This window comes from Dasypus novemcinctus, unplaced genomic scaffold, assembly GCF_030445035.2.
Source record: "Dasypus novemcinctus isolate mDasNov1 unplaced genomic scaffold, mDasNov1.1.hap2 scaffold_69, whole genome shotgun sequence".
Classification (NCBI taxonomy): Eukaryota; Metazoa; Chordata; class Mammalia; order Cingulata; family Dasypodidae; genus Dasypus; species Dasypus novemcinctus.
This window is the reverse complement of record NW_026688628.1, coordinates 657104-663669: the sequence shown is the minus strand read 5'-3', so window position 1 is coordinate 663669 and position 6566 is coordinate 657104. Positions and strand designations below refer to the sequence as shown.

Sequence of the window (6566 nt, the reverse complement as noted above, 5' to 3'; positions counted from 1 at the left end):
TTGCATCACTTTCTGCCATCCTTTGGAAGGCATTTTACTTTGCAGTGGACCACAGGTTGCTTTTATTCTTTACATAATCTGGAACAATTTTCAGTCTGCTCTTGCTGGAAAAGCAACAATGGAACTGAAATAAGGCTGTTGAATAGGCTCTGAGAGATGCAGAAAGAATGACAATTGAGAGTCTAAAATTCAAAATAAGACATATCTGATTCCAAAAATTTTGCCCTTAATAAAATTTAAAAAGACATCAAATGCACCATATAAACATTCCCAACATTGTTGTACTAGTTACATATTTTCAGTTGTGAAACATTTGTTTATTCCCATAGGTCATTTTATGCTTGAAGCGACCATTCTATTAAGTGTCTTGTCATTGTAAAAAGATATCACTGCCTTTGTATTTTTTGTTAATTTCTTTTTGTTCTTTTTTTAGTTTTTCTTGGCTTCAAGGGTGATAAAACTGGAATTGGATTGCCATCAGAAGCAAGAAAGGATTTCTTCATCACAATTTCTCATGTGATGCTTGAGTTTTTATCTTTCAAGTCTATTTAATTCTTTCCTGTCTTATTACTGAGCAGATAATTTATGTTCCTTTATTTTATTTATTTATTTATTTATTTATTTTATTGACTTTGTAATAATATTACTTTAAAAATATATATGTGAGGTCCCATTCAACTCCACCCCCCCACCCCACCTCTCCCCCCCCCAGCATATGTTCCTTTAAATAAAGGGAATAAAGTGATCATAACAAAAGGGAGCTCTGTGTTTACATGAGCATGGGAGGCTTGTCAGCTAGAATTTCAGAGCACCATTTCTAAATACTTGGAGAATGGAAAAACTGATGTTGTCAGCTTGCATTTTATTTACTCCTGGATTATCTGTGCGGCTGAGTATGAGAAGAGCATGATGTTAACTCCTGCCCAATGATGCTAAGGTGTGCATTATGTGTGTGTGTGTGTGTGTGTGTGTGAAGTGTGTATGGGATGTGATGTGTGATGTGAGCAGTCCTCAGAGCAGTGGTATCTAAGCTCATATATTACAATAGGTGTCTTCTATAGTACAGAGCCTGGAGGCTATTCTAAAAAGGCCAATAGGACCAGTTCCATTCCATTTGGTGGGATAGCTTTGCATCCAAATTAATGAATAGTGAGAGGTTCAGAATATGGATGAAGACCTCCCTGAATTTGAAGATTCAGCAGCAACAAGGCTGCCTTGTTCTTAAACTTCCTCTGAAATGATCTCTATTCACTATCCTCTTAATCATTTCCCTGCCACACTGACCTCCTTGTTCACTCTGAACACTGGAAAAAAGTCATATTTAGGGTCTTTTTCCTAGAAGTTATCCCACTGGGCACAAATTTCCTCTTACATCCTCATGGCTACTGCCTTCTTTTCCTTTAGGTGCCTCTTTGAATTTCACATCATATATGGGACTTTTCTGAACACCAACTGAAAAACAGCTCCATCATTTCACTTTTTTTACCTGCTTTCTTTTCCTTAAAGCATGTGAAATCATCCCCTTTGTAATATGATTGTGTTTTAATTGCATGTATTCTATATGTGCTGATGGTTGGGACTTTTGAGTTACAGCATTGTAAACTCATTGCCACAACTCTACTTGCCTCTTAGTCACAACTCAATACATATTCCACAAATGAATGAATATCTCATGAAATCCATAGTGTTCATGAATTCTTGGTAAAGGGCTGAGTTTGGGGGATGGAATTCCTAGTCAGAGGTGGCACTACAAATACCCTAAAGGGATAAGATCTATATAAATAATATAATATTAAATTTATCACTGAAATAGGCAATGTAACATTTCTGTTTGGATAGTGCTACTTGCTTTGTGAAACTATCCATGTTCCTTTTTGTTTCTTCTTAGTCTCATCAGGCACATGGGACCTGGAAATGAAATGCAAATTTCAGAATTTCTTCTTCTGGGATTTACAGAAGTTCCAGAAGTGCAACCCCTCCTCTTTGGGTTGTTCCTGTCCATGTACCTGGTCACCATTTTTGGGAACCTGGTCATCATCCTGGCCATCTTCATGGACTGTCACCTCCACACACCCATGTACTTCTTCCTCTCAATCTTGTCCCTTTGTGATATTGGTTTATCCTCCACTACTGTCCCAAAGATGCTGGTGAACATCCAGGCACAGAGTAGAGTCATAACCTATGCAGGCTGCCTCACCCAGATGTATTTTTTCTTGCTCATTCTCCCTCCTGGCCGTGATGGCCTATGACCGTTTTGTGGCCATCTGCCACCCCCTTCACTATACAGTCGATATGAAACCCCAGATCTGTGTCCTGATGGCTCTGGGGTCCTGGACCATGAGTGTTATGGAATCCTGTTTACAGAGTTTATTGGTGTCACAACTGTCCTTTTGTTCAAGTGTAGAAATCCCAAACTTTTTCTGTGAACTTCGTCAGATGGTCCAACTTGCCTGTTCTGACACTTTTCTCAATTACTTAGTAATGTATTTAATAGCTGGAGTGCTGGCTGGGGGTCCCCTTGCTGGAATCCTTTTCTCCTACTATAAGATTGTTTCCTCTGTATTTGCAATCTCGTCAGCTCAGGGGAAATATAAAGCATTTTCAACCTGTGCATCTCACCTCTCAGTAGTCTCCTTATTTTATTTCACGACCATAGCAGTGTACCTCAGTCCTGCTGCTTCACACAACACACATTCAGGTGCACCAGCCGCGGTCATGTACACTATGGTCACACCCATGCTGAACCCCTTCATCTATAGTCTGAGGAATAAAGATATAAAGAAGGCTCTGAAAAAATGCTTTGGGAGGAAAGTCTGCAAAGTGTCATTTGTCTTGCAGCAGTTGAAAGGCCAGTTTTAGCAGCTCCTAAACCTTCAGAGCTACATATTTCCTTTCTTTGTTCAGTAGGTGCATATAGACCTGCCTAGAGTCAAGATGACCTCAAAAATGAAGAAGTAAAATTTTAAATCACACATTGTGTTATAGAGCAAGATTTTATTTTTGATAATGAAAGAGTTCTCCTTGAAGTATGCATGATTCATGTACATATTTAAGGAGTTTTTCAGTGTTGTTCAGGAATGGATTGCATTTTCTGAATAATTTCATTGGATCACCTCCTGTTCCTGCTTGAATTCTACCAATGCTGCCTATGAATATCACTTCTTGATTTCCTCTGAATAAAATATCTGCTTTTGTTCAAAACTGTCATAAAATTTAAAGAGGTGACAAAATACAACCTAGGTATTTCCTCTATCAGTCAGTAATTTATCTCTTGTATGTTCAAATCTCTAATCTATATTCTTTTCTTAAAAAATCAAATTTATTGATACAGCTTAATAAAGCATACAATCCACCCAGAGTGTTCAATTAATGGTATTTGGTTAATCACATAGACCTGTATTCATTAATTTCTAATATATATTCTTGATCAGATATGACTAAACACAGGAGGTTGACATTTTGGCTATCATACCTCTTTTAATGGAGTGTTCTGATTTGCAGCTATAAATTGCTACTGCCCAAACCTCCATGCCATTGCAAATACTTATGACTACCTAGATGGTGACATTCATTGTATGATATTTTAAAAAACAATTTTATTAAATAATAATCACACACTGTACAATACATACAAAGTGTACATTCAGTTGCCTTTGGTATAATTAAAGGCTTCTTCATTCATCACTGCAATCAACTTTATTTACTTTTACAATTTATTTTATTTTTTTATTTTTATTTATTTATTTATTTATAATTTTCTTAATTTTTTTTATTTTTTTATTCATTTTTTAAAAATATTACATTTAAAAAATATGAGGTCCCCATTCACTCTCACCACCCCCACCCCATCATTCCCTCCACAGCCACACTCTTCCCCATCATCACGACACATCCATTGCATTTGGTGAGTACATCTCTGGGCATCGCTGCACCTCATGGTCAATGGTCCACATCATAGCCCATACTCTCCCATGTTCCATCCAGTGGACTGTGGGAGGATCTACAATGTCCGGTAATTGTCCCTGCAACACCACCCAGGACAACTTCAAGTCCCAAAAATGCCTCCACATCTCATCTCTTCCTCCCATTCCCTGCACCCAGCAACCACCATGGCCACTTTTTCCACACGAATGCCACATTTTCTCAATTACTTACCACAATAGTTCATGAATAGAATATCATAAGTCCACTCTGATCCTTACTATATTCTTCTTTCCTGTGGACCTTGGCTTGGTTGTGTCCATTCCACATCTATGTCAAGAGGGGGCTTAGGTCCACATGGATACTGGATGTAATCCTCCTGCTTTCAGTTGTAGGCACTCTTGGCTCTGTGGTGTGGTGGTTGACATTCTTCAACTCCATGTTAGCTGAGTGGGATAAGTCCAATAAACCAGAGTGTAGGAGCTTGAAGTCTGTTGAGGCTCAGGGCCTGGCTATCATATTGTCAGTCCAGGTTTTCAGATCCCCTAGATAGATCTTAAACCCCAGCATCAACTACAATTCCACTAAAGTAACAGGGAAGGCTTGTGAAAAGAGATCACATCTGAGTCCAGCTCCATCACACAGAGACACCAACTCCAAAGAAGGGCCAACTGACATGGCAGTGAAATCCATCTGCCATGACCATAAAACCTGTGGGTCTCTTTAGCCCTCAAAAGAACCAATACCTGGGGTTGTATCTACTTTATCTGTCGCTGAGACTTTGCTCAGGTGTGCATAAGGGCAATTCTTCTGACAAACTCGACTCTTTTTTAGAGACTCATAGCCATATAAACTCGTTTGTCCTTTCCATTTCCCCCTTAATTTAGGTCAAACAGCATTTTTAACTCCTGTTATTATATGTAGACAGGGATATTCTGCTGGTCCACGTTGAACCTTTAATTAAAGGTCATTTTCTAGTTACATGATCAGCTGGTACTTGGTAGTGATCCCTCTGTGCCAGGCAGGCTCATCCCCGGGTGTTATGTCCCATGCTGGGGGAAAGGCAGTGCATTTATATGCTGAGTTTGGCTTTGAGACTGGCCACATTTGAATAACATGGAGGCTGTCAGGAGGGAACCCTTAGGCACAGTGCTGCTCTAGGCCATGTTCTTATTTCAGGTGTGTAGGCTCACAAGCATAGTCATTAGTATCAGGGACTCGCTGTTGGACCCTCATTCCTTCCTGGTCTTTGTTGTTGCACCCAGGGGACTGCTGCTGCTCCCCTAGGGACCAAGGAAGACCCCCCCACCGGCCAGGAACCCAGCACTCCCCCAGTTGTTGTTTTTAATTGTTTCCACTATGAGTATATCCAAACATTTCCATGCACCCCAGACACATGCCCTGTATAACTCCCTGTCAACCCTATGTTCCCTGTCAATAACATCCCATACCAGTATTCCTCTGCTGCCATTGCTGAACCACTCTGTGATCCAAAACTTCCTGAAAAGTGAAACCCAATATAATGCCAGGTTCCCCGAATAGTAAAATGGAATATAGCGATGAGTTTAAAGGTTAGATACAGGATACATATTGATTTGGAAAAATTCTACAGCCTATCTTTTTCTTTTTCTTTTTCCTAATTATTGTGCTTCTCTTCACAAGAGCCCTAGATCACAGTAATTCATATATACAATATACAGTACTCCCACATATCCAATATAAAATCTTTTCCCTTCCACAGCAATAATCTTTTAACATATTCATACCATATTTACTGAAACTGATATACAGATATTGAGACAATAGCTTTCAAACAAGGTAACATTTTTATTTACCTTGTGGTTTATACGTTAGGCTATACAATTTTTAAAATGTTTAATATCCTATGTTTTACATTATGATTTACATTATTAGTCTGTCAGCCCCTATATGTTTTTTGGTATCATATTACATGTTTTATATCCATCCTCGTGTACGCTTGTGAAACACTTCTATTGCCCTCACTGTTACGTTGGTTCCATCTATTCAATATCTATTGCCCCCCCTCCTTGGAGCCCACAATGACAGTCAATCTTCATTTCTTGAGGGCCATGTTCAGAGATACTTGCACCAGTGTTGAGGGCTTGACATGCTCAACTGCCCTAATGCCCTGGGAGCCACCATTTCTCTTGAGAGATACAGTTCCCTCTATTTGATGGCATTAGTCCTCCCCAGGATGTGGGTATACCTTCACTCTCATTATATGGGTCTCTACCTGATGGTATAACCCACTTTGGCAAAATGAGCATTCACATATTCCCTAGAAGTCTTCCTTACATCAGATTATCCCCTTTAAGTATCTTAAACAGGTTACTTTCCTTATTATATTTTGAAAGGTTTCCTCAGCATTATACTCTCAACCAACACCTGATATTCTCCTATGTTTGTATGTTGCCCTACCCTTCCCCCAATTTCTTGAGCAATATTACCCATCTTTCCATCCCTAGCCCCCCTCAAGCCCACAAAGCCCCACCCAAAGGTAACCCTATACCCCCATTTTATCCCTTCCTTGTACACATACTTACTGCCAGCTTATCATAGATTTCCCCTATGTAGCTATCAGCTTATATCCTTCCTCTGCCCCCTGATTTCCTGTAAGCCTATCT

At 39.5% G+C, this 6566-nt stretch overlaps 1 pseudogene; it reads left to right on the top strand.

Moving 5' to 3' along the window:
- The first annotated feature begins 1901 nt into the window (after nt 1–1901).
- LOC139438554 (olfactory receptor 7A17-like) lies at nt 1902–2859 on the top strand (annotated as a pseudogene).
- The last annotated feature ends 3707 nt before the right edge of the window (nt 2860–6566 follow it).